Source organism: Neovison vison, chromosome 1, assembly GCF_020171115.1.
Source record: "Neovison vison isolate M4711 chromosome 1, ASM_NN_V1, whole genome shotgun sequence".
Lineage (NCBI taxonomy): Eukaryota > Metazoa > Chordata > Mammalia > Carnivora > Mustelidae > Neogale > Neogale vison.
Window position 1 is genome coordinate 210,896,424 of NC_058091.1, and position 16,976 is coordinate 210,913,399.

Here is a 16,976-nt window from a genome sequence, read left to right on the forward strand (position 1 = left end):
CCTGAGTTCTCATCCTCTTCATCCCAGAGAGCCCAGTTTTGGTCTGGTGTGTGGCCTGGCTATCAGGATTTTTCACTTCCTTCCTTCCTTTTTAAACTCATGCAACATTTACTGAATAGTGAACTGTTGCCAACACTACTGAAATCTGCAGCTCGCTCACCCAGATGCCTCTCTCGGCCACTCCCTGAAAAGGAACCCTCAAACCTGATCACCCCAAATGCCGGACAGTAATCACAGGGCTGGGGGATACGGGGATATGGGGAAATGTGGAGAGAGGAAGGAGCAAGGCAGGCAGGGTGCAGAGCTAAACTTCGGTGTGCGTGCGTGCACACACACACACACGCACTCACAAGGGCAGGGACCAGAGGCATCAATCTCTGTTCCCAAAAGACGACTGCAAGGACATCAGGGAAAGCCCAGGCATCCACAAGACAATTCAGTCCTTCCTGTCCTGAAGCACCTGCCACAGAGGCTGGGCCAAGGTTGCTGGATTTGGCCTTCAGGGCATATTAGCCCTGAGCCAAGGTGGCCTTGATGGCGACCACCAGCCTCAGAAACTAGCTTTCCATGTCCACATAGCCGGTGGCCTGGGGAGCCCCCTTGCTGCAGATGTCCAGGCATCTGGGGAACTCATCCTCTAACTTCTTCTCGAAATTAAGGTACCAACCCTTGTAGCCTCAGGTGCCACCATAAATGACCACAACAGTGAGGGCCCTGGCTGGGGACAACAACAAAGGCAGTCGAGGGCCAGTGAGCTCCGCTGCCCAGGGCTGCCAAACAAAAGCAGGATCTGTGGGTTTCATTAGTAGTTCTGGTGGACTTGTGTTCTAGGTTTAAGAATTATTATCATTATTATTATTATTATCCTGTAGTAGCTCCATGTGAGTGCGTAAGCAAATAAGTTGTCATTTAGTGAGTGAGTAAGTGAGTTATTTACATACTCCTAGGTTACACTCAGAAACCAGTTTGAATCAACTGTGCTCCATGATGGTTCTCTAGGATCTAGGCTGTTTGTGCTCCACCAGAATGCACAAACCCGGAGGAAAAAAGAGAGATCTAAGATAGAGAAAGGATTCAAAAGGCTGTCAAGCAAGGAATAGCTATAGCAACAGGAGATGCTGAATCTGAAAAGACAGACCTGGGAGCATGAGTATTGCCTTCACTTAACTCAAAGGCCCGCCCAAGGACAGAGATCACAGAAGAAGCTGAAAGAAGCTAGACTTCAGCGTGATGTAAGATTTGTGAAAAAGTAGTGACGTCTGGGTATTAGCTGGGTGCCTTGAAATTGAGAGTAAGGGGTCACTGCCAAAATTCTGAGACTGGCTTTTTGAGCTCTGGGCCAGCGTGTTGCAGAGGAAACCCCAATGCCAGGCACTTCAGTGCACATATTTACTATTTTTTGGCCATCCAGTATCCCTTGGCTCTTTTCCTAGTAACAGGCTCTTCGGCTTCTTTGAAGGCTGGCTTTTCTCTCACTTTCAGTTCTGAAAGAGCTCTCTGTCTGGCGCTAGAGGAAGAACACTGATCCACCCCCACCCAACTGTGAAATCTGCATCTCCCTACACAGTACCTGGTCCAAAAATGAGCAAATAACCCAAGTGGAGCCCATCAGAGGCCATGAAATCAAACTCTGGGAATTTTGCTTACATTGTTAAAGACTCTTCCAGTAGATTTAAAATCGTGACAATGTGATGTGGAAAATAGGAACTCGGAGGAAATGAAAAGAGGAGAATTTCAAAACGTTCTTATCAATAGCCTTAGAGTAAACAAGATAATGTATCTGTGAAATAAAAGACCGATGCTACAGAGAAAAAATATTCAGGTGCCAGAAAAGAGTTCTTGGAAATTAAAAAATGTGGTGTTAGTTCTCATTAAGGAAAAGAAAAGAAAAAAAAATTGATGATCAGCATATCCTGGTTATGCTTAGCTTCCCTAGCTGTGTATGCCATTCAACAGACTGCCTGATAAGCCACCTTTTATTAGACTACTGAGCTGCCTGGTTCTGCAGGCAACTGTGTATACGAAGTCTTTTCTTCTGATATTTTCAATAAATCTCAGTTGTTAAAAGTTAATGAATAAAAATTTTAAATATAATAGGAGTATTGAAATAAAACTCTTAAAAAGTTGAAAAATAAATCTGACAAAATCCTGACAAAAGTAGAAAAGACAAAGATACATAATAGAAGAGAAATTATATACATGATTAATTCAGGAGGGTTAATATGCTACAAATATAAGATAAAAAAAAACCAGAATATAGAAAATGGAAACAAATAAACTATTAGAGAAATAATACAAGAAGGAAAAACTCCCAAGGGCAGGAGTATTCATAGTAAAAATTCACTGAAGCAGAGTGAAAATAAATGCCGAAGACCCACACTAAGGCCCACCACCATCCTAAAAGTAAATTCTTTTTATCATAAGACTTGGAAGAAAATAAAAATAAAAACGTAAGAGTCAAGAAGGGTCTTCCCAGACTCTGAAATGCAAATCCAAGCAATGCTTTGTTTTCATGGTGCATATTTCTCTTAAACAAAGCTTTGGAAAAAATCATTAAAACATTTTAATAGCTTGGTATTTTAAGAAATTTTACAGTGACCTCCTTCATAAACATGGCTATCAAGATCCTTCAATCTAGAAGAGGCTAGAAGACATAGGTGAGTCAAGAAAGGGAATCAGGAAAACCGCCTTCCCTTAGAACTCTGTCTAGTGGGTGGCTCAGTTGGTTGGACGACTGCCTTCGGCTCAGATCATGGTCCAGGAGTCCCAGGATTGAGTCCTGCATCGGGCTCCCAGCTCCACGGGGAGTCTGCTTCTCTCTCTGACCTTCTCCTCGCTCATGTTCTCTCTCACTGTCTCTCTCTCAAATAAATAAATAAAATCTTCAAAAAAAAAAAAAACTCTGTCTAGTGGGTAATGAAGGCCTATAATCCCAGAATACTATATGTGATGAACAGGTTTCTCAAGATGACTTCTTGAAGCTCCAAAATTGCCTCAATAAAGGATTCAAACCAAAAATTTTTGAGTGTTACAATTGTGTAAAAAACGTATCTGTAATATGGCCAATCACAAAAATTTGCAAAAATAAAACAAGTTTTAATAGTATGTTTCTATGGGTGATATATTTATTCATTCCCCAATTTTTAAAATATTATTATATTAGTTTTGTGATGAAAAAATTAAGCTCCCTTTCTTTTTTCCTTTAAAATAATTGGCCCCAAGTACAAAATGATGACTTCAATTCATTTTGTTTATTCTCATGACATGTTCCAAGATAATTTTGTGAACACCTAAGTGTTCCATTTAGTATTAGGAGAAGTAAAATGTTAAGGGATGTTTAAGCTCTGCAAAGTTGAATAGAATAGCATTTGAATGACAGGATATAATTACAGATAACTAAGGATGTGGTACAAAATGTACCCAATCCCACCTCTTCATACTTAGCTAAGAACAGAACACTTTAGTAAGATATGAGATTAATAAAATATCAAAAGAAATAATAATTCTGGAAGAACCAAATCTTCCTAGTTAGAGCTACCAGAGCTGGAAGAATTATTACTAAAATTTAATACAATCTGTATCAATCATAATGGACTAGAATCTGTACCACTTGTGTCTCATTTAATTGAAATCTGCCTTTTATTTTCCTTGTTTCCAAGAATATGTGTCCAAATACTCCATCTAAGCTTATAAGAGCCTTATGAACAAATATCACATCCTATATATCTCTCTGTCTTAGCTCAAGATCCCCCTAATGCAGAGCCTAGACAAGGTCTGGAAACACATAGTTTGTTTGGGATGTGATCCTAGGAAGCAGAAATGAAGGAATAAAACAGAAAAGGATGAAAATTCTTTAAAGGGTACATTCTCGGGGCACCTGGGTGGCTCAGTGAGTGAAACATTTGCCTTCAGTTCAGGTCATGATCGCAGGGTCCTGGGATCAAGCCCCACATTGTGCTCCTTGCTAAGTGGGGATCCTGCTTCTCCCTCTCCCTCTGCTGCTCCCCCTGTTTGTGCTCTCTCTCTGTCAAACAAATAAATAAAATCTTTAAAAAAAATAATAAATCGTGCATTCTCAATGTCACTTTTAGGTCATGAGGGCTGGACTAAAATTTGGGGTGGCCCAAGGGGATATGACATGAGCTCCAAAAACATCTGCTATACTCAGATAACTAGAATCTTGCCCTACACTCAAGACTCAGTAAAAGCTTTCTAAAGTCATTTAATCAGTTCCAGTGCTCCCAAGGCTTCCTATTCAAACCAGTGATCACCTGGGAAGTTCTACATTGCCTTTTACAACCACATTCTAGAACCTTACGTCATTTTGTCAGGTCCATGTGTCTTCATAAGGCAAGTAATAGACGCCTTTTCATGTCAGCCTAACCTAACAGGATATTTATTATTAGATTATGGGAATATCTTGGAAATCCCAACAAAGTGTCAAGCTGAGTTTGAATTTGGAAATCTGAAGGCAACCCTCTTCTCTGCATGCTGGGTTTTTTTTTTTTTTCTCCTACAGAGTTTAAAATGAGCCACCATGTTGAATGGACTGTCAATCAAGCATCCACTGCTCATTGCCTGCACTGAGGTGGCCCTGTTAGCCATGGAGAGATGGGAGATAGGACCCTGGATGTTAGAGATTAGCATTTTGCTGAGAAGGCACAGAAAGAGAAGTCTGCATACAAAGCGAGGATCAAATGACTGCTACTTACAAGTATTATAGGAGCGCAGGAAAGGGGTATGCTGAGATGGTCAGCAAAGGCCCCACGGAGGAGGTGAGCTGCGTTGGCAAGGAGTTACAAGATTTAGAAAAGTGCAGTGAAGAGGAGGCAGGAAAGGACAAAATGTGCAAGCAAGAGCTCTGAGGAATGAATGTGCCCAGTCTGCTTCTAAGAAATGACCTGCCCAGTGACAACTCCATCCACGCTGATAAATGCATTACTGAATGCTGGTCAAGATGGCAAACTGGAACCTATTAGAATCCTAGGAATGTCTTCCCGGTCTTCTCAAATTAGAATTCAGTCCCTGTCTTACCTTGCATAAGATCTTGAAAACTGCACAGAATACCTGGGTGAACTCTCTAACCTAGTCACAAACATAATCAATTTTTTTAATTAATTTATTTATTTGGAGAGAGAGAGAGTGCAGATGGGAAGGGCAGAGAGAAAAGGAGAGGGCTTTTTTTTTTTTTTTAAAGATTTATTTATTTATTTGAGAGAGAGAGCGGATAAGCGGAAGGGGCAGGGAGAGGGATGACGGTCTTAAGCAGACTCTGAGCTAAGCACAGAGCCCTTGGTGGGGCTTGATCTCACAGCCCTGAGATTACAACCTGAGCCAAAACCAAAGCTGAAACCAGCTAACTGACTGCACTACTCAGACGCCCCACCATAATCAGCCTTAACTGGGATCAAGGAACACTAAGGATTCATCCACAAGAAAGGGGTTCTGACCAAAAAGAAAAGGAGCTTTACTTTTCCAGGGAGCCGCGACACACAGATAGCTTTCCACAGAATTTGAAGATATGGACTGTATGACATTTGTATGAGGTTTCGTAATTAATTTTAACACTGCATGCTTGTGCTTTAAAATTATTTCCCTTGAGAGGCACCTGGGTGACGCAGTTGGTCGAGCGACTGACTCTTGGTTTTGGCTCAGGTCAGGATCTTAGGATCTAAGGCATCTAAGATCAAGCCTCACATCAGGCTCTGCGCTCAGCATGGAGTCTGCTAGAGATTCTCTCTCCCTTTCCCTCTACCTCTCCCACTCGTGCTCTCTCTCAAATAAATAAATAAATCTTTAAAAAAATAAATAAAATTCTTTCCTTTGAGTTGAAAGCAAAACCGAAAGTGATAGTAATTCTTAGTTAATGTTCTCATTCTTAACCTCCTCATTCTTTAAGAAAAGGAACACCCCTGACTTAAATCCATAAGCCATCAAAGAACCCTATTGTACCATGACTAGTTATCATCACCTAAACATTACGTTAATGTAGAATATAACAATTACTTGTTTTCATCACACTACTATTTTACATTGTAAAAATGATCACCAAATATTTTCAAAGTTTAAAAAAAATTTTTTTAAATATAGTGTATTAACCAAGTGTTCACTCCTTAGTTTTCTTTTTTCCTTCTGCATATTTGTTAAGTAGGAGCTGTCTATGACTTCAGCCTTGTAAGAACAGCTCTTGTCTCAGCTCTCCTTCCTGGCAAAGCTTGTATTGGACTTCTCCCACTAAGGTTGTCCCAGTCTTGCCCAGATTCTCTAGTCTTCTCTGTTCTGGGAGACCCCTGTTCCCAACAGAGTCACCAGCTTGGGTTGCAGATCCTTTGCTCATCCAGCAATGTGACTTTAAAAAAGAGCAAGTAGATCTATATTGGGTGTGTATCAAATGGTAAACAAAAAGCAACTTTAAGTGGCAATAGCATACAGAAGAGATGAGTTATCCTGAAATACAACAGTGCTTTGGAAACATCTAATCTGTCAATAATGTGACATGAAAGCATGCTGTATGGTAGTGATGTTCAAGAAAGCGGCTTATTGTATTACTTTTTTTTTTTAAATAAAACCCACTTTTATTTTTTTTTTAAATTTTATTTATTTATTTGACAGAGAGGAATCACAAGTAGATGGAGAGGCAGGCAGAGAGAGAGAGAGGGGGAAGCAGGCTCCCTGCTGAGCAGAGAGCCCGATGCGGGACTCGATCCCAGGACCCTGAGATCATGACCTGAGCCAAAGGCAGCGGCTTAACCCACTGAGCCACCCAGGCGCCCATAAAACCCACTTTTAAAAAAAGATTCTATTCATCCATTTACTTGAGAGAGACACAGAGAGAACAAGAGTGGGGGGAAGGTTAGAGGGAGAGGGAGAAGCAGGTTCCCCACTGAGCAGAGAGCTGGAGGCGAAACTCAATCCCAGAACCCTGGGATCATGACCTGAGCCAAAGGCAGATGCTCAACTGACTGAGCTACCCAGGGGCCCCAAAGCAGATTTATTTTAAAATGTTGATTGTCAAGCCTAAAGAAGTCAAATTCCATCCTTCTAAATAATTAATTAGTTAATTTGGGGGGGGGGGAAGTGTCCATATAACAAATATCTGCCCAACAAAGTAAAGCAAATATCTCAAACTGAAGGGATAATTCTACCCATCAACTAGATAGTGTCACCAACCGGTGAGAAGTCCATCTGCAATGAGATTCTACTAGGCATGTCAATATCAGACCAAAAAAAGAGAGTATCAAAGTTGGATTCATGAGAGTTTCAGAAAGCAACCATTTCCTACAGGGTAAAAAAAAAAAAAAAAGAAGTGTTAAAACACTTAAGCTAATTGTCCACACATCTCAGGGATGAGAAAAATTCAGGCTTGGCTCTAGCGTTGAGACTAACCTGTTCTTAGCCAACCCTGCATTCCAGCAACATCTCGACCCCCAGCCAGCCTTTCTGTGTGGTAACACTCTGACCCCAACCTCTGATTCTGTGACTGCCCTGGCCTTGGAACCAAACAGACACTCTCTGATCCCAGTTCTGCAAACGAGATACCTGTCTTTGCCACTCCCTTCCAAACCCTGCCTGTCTTTCCTGCCAAATAAAACAATTCTCTAGGAGTGGGTGTCTGATTACAATCCCTGTTCTTCCATAATTGCCTATGCAATTTGGGGTAAATCATTTACCCAGTCTGAACCTCAATTTTCTTATTTGTAAAATAAAGGGTTTGGATGAGATGGTTTCAAAGGGCCCTTTGAATCCTAAAACACCACCGCCTTTCTGTCAGGCTCTCGGAGACTGTGGCCTGTCTCTGATTGGTCCTTTGTCCTTTCAAAGAATGAGTAGCAATTAAGTGCACTGAACAAACATGTTACAACTCAACATTCTTTGTAAAATATATGCTTTCCTGTCAGTTGGACCCTTAATGTAACTGTAGTTTTAAAATTAATTCTTCCTGGTCTAGAAATGGACCAAGTACAGAATAATATCACATATCCTATTTTCACATAGAGTATGAAACAGCCAGTTTGGAATAATAAAACCAATATTGGCTAATTTATACAAAAAAGAAATTTATTGGAAAGACATTGGGTATGTCAATTTCAGGGAAACTGGAGAATTAGTCTTGGAAACAGGAACTCATGGCACAGTCAAGATTCCACCAGAGGTTCAGTGCATGTAGGGTGCTGGTTCTGGTATCATCAGCCCCCAACATTTGTCACACCACCCACAGATGTCTTAATTCTGTCCAGCCACTTGAATGCTCTTTGACTGTCTCTGGCCTCATTACCACTTCCTGAAGGGCCAAAGTCTTGGGAAAAAGCCTCTGATTGGCTGAGCCTTGGTCAAGTATCCATACATGGGACCAAAGAGTCCAAACCTGGATTATCCGCTCCTCTCCAACTTCCAGAGTAGGAAGCCTGATCCTGACCTCTATTCATCTTGCACTCATGAAAATAGAGTGTTTAGATGCTGGACAACCAAAAATGACAAATGTTCACTACACAGTTTTCTCACTTGTGATCACAAAGTCAACACATCCTGGAGGCATCTGTAAGAGGTTAATTATATTCTGGAAAGGTTTATAGCTGATTGATTATTCCAGCATTATTTCATCTCTTCATCGATTTATATGAATCAGTGGTTGGTCCAGTTAATGAAAACATATTCATCAGGATACTGACCAATTTATTGGGCTGACTTTTCATATTTACTTGACTCCTCTGGAAGACAAAGTGAGTATCTGAAATGAATAATGAGCTACTGGAAGAAAAAAGCACATCTTCGTTCAGAGCACAAGCTGTCACTGATTTTTAGAGTAAAAAGTAATATCTGGTATTTAGTCCTAGTAAAGTTCTTCAAAGAGATGATGTTAATTTCCCTAAGACTTTGCATTGTCCTGGTTTTTGAGATCGGCTGGAATGTCTGAATTGCCTGGAATTTAGGAGACAGATGTTGGAAGAGACACCAGAGGTAAGTCCTGTCAGCCTCATCCCAAAACAAATCCCTTAAGCCTCAGAAACAATTTTTCCACCCTGAAACAAAAGTGGCATGCAGACTCCCACCAGGTTGCTGGCCATTAAGTAGGACCCCTTCCATGGCCAACGTGAAAGCAAAATTTAGAAGAGAGAAGAAAAGAGAGTTTTGTCAAGGAGCTCAGAGATTGAGACAATCTTCCAGAATAAATGTTAAGTTCAGAGAGGAACGTGTCTGACAAACTGCAGAGGCATCCTCAGATAAGAGGCCTTCTAGTTTTGTTATGTTTTTAAGTTATTCAGGGGCCGACCAAAGAAAGCCTCCCTTAAAGAGAACCAAGCAGCCAGCAACCTAGAGTCCTCTATCCTGGAACTCAAAACTCCTCCCTGTACTGGGCCATGTAGTGGTTTGGACTCCCAGTCCCACAGGAGAAGTGGGTCCTTCCAATTGCTTAAGGAAGTGTCTACAGTGGTACACAGAATGGGGGTACCCGGCTGGCTCCATCAGTGGAGCGTGCAACTCTTGATCTCAGGATTGTGAGTTTGAGCCCCATGTTGGGTGTAGAGATTACATAAAAATAAAAACTTTAAAAAAAAGGAATGTATTCATTATGATACAAGTTTGGATGCATATAACAAAGGCTGGAATAACAGTAGCTTAAATAAGATGGAAACTTGTCTCTTTCCATGTAAAAGACTCTTCACTAATATGATACCTACTCGTCCTCCGGGTCTCACTGGAAATGTCACCTCCTCTGAGAAGCCTTCCCTGATGTTACCTAGACAAGCTAAAGTATTCTTACCTTCTGTTCTCTGAATCCCTTCTCTATCAAAACAATGATCATGGGACGCCTGGGTGGCGCAGTTGGTTAAATGACTGCCTCCGGCTCAGGGCGTGATCCTGGAGTCCCGGGATCGAGTCCCACATCAGGCTCCCAGCTCCATGGGGAGTCTGCTTCTTCTCCCTCTGACCTTCTCCTCGCTCATGCTCTCTCTCACTGTCTCTCTCTCTCTCAAATAAATAAAATAAAATCTTAAAAAAAAAAAAACAATGATCATATTTTGTGTTATTGATTGTTTAATTTCCCCCACATTAGCATTAGCAACACAAGGGTAAGGACTATGTTAATCCTGCTCATCAGCGTATCTCCAGAGAGCCACCCCCCACCTGCACAGCATAGGTACTTATTTGAGGTACTGAATGGTACTTCTGCTGAATGTTCTTGAGGGTGGCAGGAACTGAATACTTCTGGCTTATCATACATAGGGTTCTTGCTCAGAAAATTCCAAAATAGTAAATGGTATTTTTTTTTAATTAGTTATGAGAGAGTGTGTGTGCACACAGGTGTGGGGGGTGGGAGGGAAGGGACAAACACTCCATGTTAAGCAAGGAGCCCAACCCAGGGCTTGACGCGGGGTTCCAACCCACAACCCTGAGATCATGACCTGAGTCAAAACCAAGAGTCGATGCTTAACCGACTGAGACATCCAGGCACCCAAGTAAACAGTATTTTTTAAATGGGGAAATAATAGCCATTTATGCTCCTTGCACAGCTGTGGATTTGAGAAAGAGCAAAAACAAATATTTCCATTTTTTTATTGTTTCATGTTAGTCACCATATAATACATCATTACTTTTTAAAGTAGTGTTCCAAGATTCGTTGTTTATGTATAACTGAAGACCTTAGCCTATAGAGCAGGGCTGGGAAACTTCCTGTAAAGTGACAGTGAATTATTTCACATTTGGCGGGCCATATGATCGCCACGACTCCACTCTGCCGTAAAACTAGGAAGGCGGCAACAACCAAGATGTCAACTAATGGTGTGGCTGGGTTCCAAAACAACTTGATTCATGAATGCTGAAATGTAAATTTCACCTCATTTTCAAATGTCATGAAATATTCTTTTAATTGTTTCCAACCATTTAAAAACATGAGGCATTCTTAGTTCATGAGCCTTGCAATAAAGACGGCAGCTAGGTTTGGCCCGCAGGCTGTGGTGTGCCAGCCCTGTCAGAGAGCACATTTTTGGCAGAGAAGAATCTGGCCTTGGTTCATTTCTTATGCCTCTCAGTGCAATTCACGTTCCTAAGCACCTACTATGTGCTGGTGCCAGGCCACAGGCTGCAGGGCGGCAAAATGGTTAAGACTAGCTCTGTGCCACTAAGTTTACGCGACAGGCACCCAAATCCACCAGCTGTGGTTGCAGCGTCTGGCTGATGGAGGGAGGTTACTTCATGACAAGGTGGCACCTGAGGGGTAGGTCATGGGCTGTGTCCCCCCAGGAACCAGCAGCACTCAGTCTGGGTGCAGGTCTGGATGAATCCCAGAGCGAATGCTGGGCAGTAAGGCGAGGAGGGCCTGTATCAACTGTCTGAGGGACCCTCAGGGACCAGCATAGAGCTCCGTCTGGTGGGCAACTGAGAACTAAAGGGGGTGATTAAACTGAGGGAATTGAACTGGTAACAACAATGCACGGGTTCTTTTAACGTTCTCACTTTCAAACTATTAAAAAGTGGTTTCTGAAGCTATTTGATTCCTTTGTCTGTTACTAATTTACCAAATATTTCAACTGACAAACTCTCCTAGGAGAAATACATGGAGTTCAAGGGCACCTGAGAGGGGGAAATACCATCTGTGTTTTCCCAGGGGCAGAGCTTATAAAAGGAGCCATTGTATGGTAAAAGAAAATAGAAAGCCAAGAATAAAATAGTAATTTCAAATATTCATTAGATTTTGAGGAAACTGAACTATCAATCACACAATGCCCTTCTCAGCTGCACATTAAATAGGAAACTCCTGGGTGGCTCAGTTGGTTAAGCAATTCCTTTTGGCTCAGGTCATGATCCTGGAGTCCCAGGATCCCACTCCCTGCTCAGCAGGGAGTCTGCTTCTCTCTCTAACCCTCCCCCTTCTCATTCTCTCTCTCTCTCTCTCTCTCTCAAGTAAATGAATAAAATATTTTAAAAAGGAAACAAAAAAAGACACTCCTATTTTGCCCCTAAGGAGAAAATCACTCAATATTACACTGCCTTTTCCCTTTTGTCTCTGAAATGGGTGCTTTGTTGGAAATCATCAATAGGAAAACAATAAATCATTCTTTCATAGCACCATAAAATATAGGCAGCAGGAAATATCAACCCAAGTTACAAAGACGAAAACTGAATTCTCCTTCAGTTGGCATGAAATGTCACCTTGCTCATCCAACCAAAATTCAGGACAAGTCTCTTGGAGCGCCTCCTATTAAAAGATACCATCTTGGCACCTAGGATGCTCAGGAAATGGATGTGACATCAATCTGCATGCAGGAACCATCTCCTGCATGCACAGTCTAATTGGGGGTTGAGGAGTCTGACTGCTGGCATGCAGATGAGTACTCCTGGGCAGAGACAGGCTGAGTGCAGCAGCTCTGCCTTCCCCTCAGGGATTCACCTGGCTGCTCCTTTCTGCCTGCTTTATCCATCCCCTTTCTCCTCTCCCCAGTTCACTGCCTTCGTAGATAAGGCAGTCAAGTGCTGGTTGAGCGCCAATCACAGACAAACTTCTGTGGTGCAAGATCAACCTTTCTCCTTAACTGAATAATTTCCATTTTAAGGTTTTTTAATTGATGTAGAGTTGAAATTTTTTATTTTAAATTTCTGAGTAAGTATTACATTTATAGGGTTCAAATTTCAGCAATTCTAGGTATGGAGTAAACACAAAAGGACACTTCCTCCCACGACCCCTCCTCCACCTCAGTTTCCTCTCCCTACAGGTAGCCTATGTTATTATTATCATTTCCTAAATAGCTTCAGTGTTTTAAATGATGATAGTCATTGTATTAGTTGAGGTAAAAGGCTGGAATGAATAAGTTCCAAAGGCAGTGGCTCAAACAAAAATAAAAAGTTTCTTTCTTTCTCATATAAGCGTCCAGGGTAGGTGGTCCAAGCCTATGCGTGGCTCTGTATTGCACATTCAGAGATCCAGGCTTCCTGGCAGGTTTGCCATCTTCACAGAGGAGCTCCAGCACCGCCACTGGGTCAGAGAAGGAGTAGAAGGCAAAAGCCGGGGATTTTCCCTTCCATGCACTGCCCTGCCCTTCATTCACTGTTGGCAGAAGCTTGGTCACATGGCCACAATGGCTGCAAGGGAGGCTGGGAAAGGCAGCTCTATGCTAGGGGCTGCTCTTCTACTGCTCTTGTAGTTGTGCTTTGTTCCTTAAAGGAGGTTAGCCCCTGGCCCACTCTCTACAGATCACCTTACAATGCTTTCCCAGACTGCTGCCCAGCACCTCTGCCAAGTGAGGGCAGCAGCCCTTCCCTTAATCCCTGAAGAAAAGCTAATACCAGGTTGTAATGTTCAAACGGCTGTTCTGGCAGAAGAGAAGTACCATGAAGAACAGCCACGGTCAATGGTAGGCCCTACTGACTGCCCACTCTCCCCTTGATCAATCAATCACCAACACTTTTATAGAGTTTTGTGTGATTTATGGAAATTGACTCATTTAATCTTCACAGTAATTCTCCAAGACAGGCATAGTCATGGTCCAATTTCCAGTTTACAGATGAGAAAACCAGGAAGCAGAGAGGTTAAGTCATTTGTTCAGGGTCACAGATAAAAACTTCTGTTAGTCTGCCCGTTTTACCAACAGAACCTTGATTTTATTGTAATTTCAGTGAACCTGTTAAAAAAGATCTTGCTTCCCTGACAAGCGGAGGTAGCCATATGATCCAGTTTGGGGTTAGGCACCAAAGAAAACTATTGTTTTGCTAAAACAAACAAATAACAACAATAACAACAACAAAAACAAAACAGAAGAGATACAGATTTTGCCCTTTGTCCCTTACCCTACTTCAGCTTTGGAATGTGGACAAGATGCCTGGAAGTCAAGCAGCCATTTTGTGACCATGAGATGAAAACTGAGGATGGCTGAACAGGAAGTTGGAAAGAATCAGCTGCACCAGCCATGGATTTCTTTGATCTGTGAATGAATATATATGTATGTGTGTGTGTGTGTATATATATATATATATATATATATAGAGAGAGAGAGAGAGAGAGAGAGGGAGGGACCCCCATTTGAATTGGGCCCAAAGCCATCTTCATGGACACTTAAAACTAGATCCTGTTCCTGACTGCCCCAAAGTCCACAGGTCAATTACTTCTTTTTAGGGGTACCCCGACTGGCCTCTCCTTTAGGCCTCTCCATTAGGCCCCGTATCTTCTTCTCAGAATCCAACACTCATTTTCTCTATATTTCAGGCCCCAGCGCCGGTCTACCCTCAAAAGGACAATCTTTCTCATCATAATGCACAGCCATTCTTCGTGGTCTTGAAATTCAGAATTCCAGCAGAGGATCTGGATCTACCCACTTAAACTGCGTAGCCCTGTTTCACTGCCATCCCTGCAGTTGTATATGCTAAGCTATTTACAAAGTTCAAGGAAAGACTCACAGGCATCTCCTAAATTTTAGAAAATTCTAGCCTTTTCATAATATCACAGAAGCCAGTATGCAGAGGGAATGAAAAACAATTGACCTCTCAACTCTGAAGGACTCAGTCTTCAATCCAAAAGAGCCATTTACATGTTCCTCTGCTAGGATATAGAGCAAATACAGAGGATCAGCTCCTACCACGAGGGAAAAGATTGCCTGGCTTAAGGATTGTTGCTTAGGGACAAAGGGTTGCACACAAAACAGATTCTATTGTTCTCCAGTATATCATGAAACTATTCTCTCTCTCTCTTTTAAGATTTGATTTATTTTTTTGAGATAGGGAGTGAGAGAGAGAGAGCATGAGTAGGGGAGGGTGTGTCAGAAGAAGAAGGAGAAGCAGGCTCCCCACTGAGCCGGGAGTCCAATGTGGGGTTCAATCCCAAGACTGTGGTTCAGGACCTGAGCGGAAGGCAGATGCTTAACCGACCAAACCATCCAGGCACCCTACAATTTTTTTACCAGGAACCCTAGGGTTTTTTTTTTTTAATTTTTAAAGATTTTATTTATTTATTTGACAGAGAGAGATCACAAGTAGGCAGAGAGGCAGGCAGAGAGAGAGAGGAGGAAGCAGGCTCCCTGCCAAGCAGAGAGTCCGATGTGGGACTCCATCCCAGGACCCTGAGATCATTACCTGAGCCGAAGGCAGAGGCTTAACCCATTGAGCTACACAGGCACCCCCAAAACTAGTATTTAAGGCAACTTTCCTCCTATAAGGAAACACACAGTGTGGGAGACTTCTGTGCACAGCTTGGGGTTTTGAGACTGAGCACATCGAAATCTAAGGCTTATAGATTTTAAGCACAGACTATTAAATAGAGGTGTTAGAGGCACCTGGGTGGCTTAGTAGTTAAGCATCTGCCTTCAGGTTAGGTCATGCATGATCCCAGGGTCCTGGGATGGAGCCCTACATCGGGCTCCCTGCTCAGCAGGAGCTTCTCCCTCTCCCACTTTCCCCTGCTTGTGTTCTCTCTCTCTCTCTCTTGTGTTCTCTCTCTCTCTCTCGCTGTGTCTCTCTCTGTCAAATAAATAAATAAAATCTTAAAAAAAAAAAAAATGAAGGTGTTAGCCCTCATGATTTTTCAAGCACATCAGAAGTATTTTTTTTTTTCCTTCCCAGAACAGGAAAGCAATCTTCTTTCTGATTCCAAAGATGAATCAGAAAAATACTGGCAAGCTTGGAAATAGCATCAATCCATCCCTACACTAAGCTGTTATGGTTTAGAAAATACTGGGGAAAAGCTCAGCCAGGGGGCTTCCCGTTATGCTAGGACAGTATGGAGAAAGAGGGAGACATGAAAAAATGACTGGAAAGAAACCAGGGGGGAAGAAAATGATGGATATACGGAATAAAACAGGCTCTGTTTCTCTCAGTGTGACAAGGAGCTTACTGTTTAATGTTTTCCTATAGTTTTTCCTGCCCTACAGAGAAGCATCCCTAAAAGATAATATTCATTGTATTTGGATCTTTTCTCACATGAAAAAGTCCTTGAAAAATGTATCTGCATCTCTAGAGCTGAAACTAAATATTTTCCTGAATGGATGAGAATATCAGGGCCATTGACAGGGGAAGCAAGGAGATAGTCCTGCCCACTGCCCCCCAAGGACCAGGGCAGAGCCTCCCTTCCCCACCAAGCCAGGCCCAGTGGGTTCCAGAAGCTGGAGGGTCTGGAGCTCTCCCAAACCCACTCAGTGGGGTCACCCATTGTCCCCTGTCTGCCAAAACTGTTCTGGGGCACACCTCTTAAAGCTTTCTTCAAAAACCATCTCTGAAACTTCTGAATTGTTCGTTTTTGTTTTTTTTTTTAAAGATTTTATTTTATTTTATTTATTTGACAGATAGAGATCGCAAGTAGGCAGAGAGGCAGGCAAAGAGAGAGAGAAGAGGAAGCAGGATCCCTGCTGAGCAGAGAGCCTGACTCAGGGCTTGATCCCAGGACCCTGAGATCATGACATGAGCTGAAGGCAGGGGCTTAACTCACTGAGCCATCCAGGTGCCCCTAAATTAGTTCATTTTAAAAGTTTATTTTGTTGTGTGGATTTTACCTCAAACATTGTTGTTTCTTGGAGCGCCTGGGTGGCACAGTCGTTAAGCATCTGCCTTCAGCTCAGGTCATGGGATGGAGCCCCAGGTCAGGCTCCCTGCTCAGGGGATCCCTGCATCTTCCTCTCCCACGGCCCCTGCTTGTGTTCCCTCTCTCACTGTGTCTCTCTCTTTATCAAATAAATAAATAAATAAAATATAAATAAATAAATAAATAATATAAATAAATAAAATCTTTTTTTAATTGTTTTTTCTTTAAAGAAAGATATTCGATGGGATTTGTGGAAAAAGAGGCAGAAAAAGCAGTCAAGAAGAGTTGCCTGTTTAAATGCTGCTCTCTCTGCACTTCTCCCCTCATGGGTCACTCTCTTCCCCCAAACCTTAGTTTAGTATTAACGAAGTACTAAACTAGTACTTAATTATAAATAGTATTAAAGCCTTAGTATTAGTATTAGGCCTTAGTATTACAGCCTCGCTAACCACTGCTTCCCACGACAGTCGTG

The 16,976-nt window shown here is 42.2% G+C and overlaps 1 pseudogene; it reads right to left on the minus strand.

Annotated features, from left to right (window-relative positions):
- Positions 1-509: 509 nt before the first annotated feature.
- Positions 510-803, minus strand: LOC122889290 (annotated as a pseudogene).
- Between the last annotated feature and the right edge of the window lie 16,173 nt (positions 804-16,976).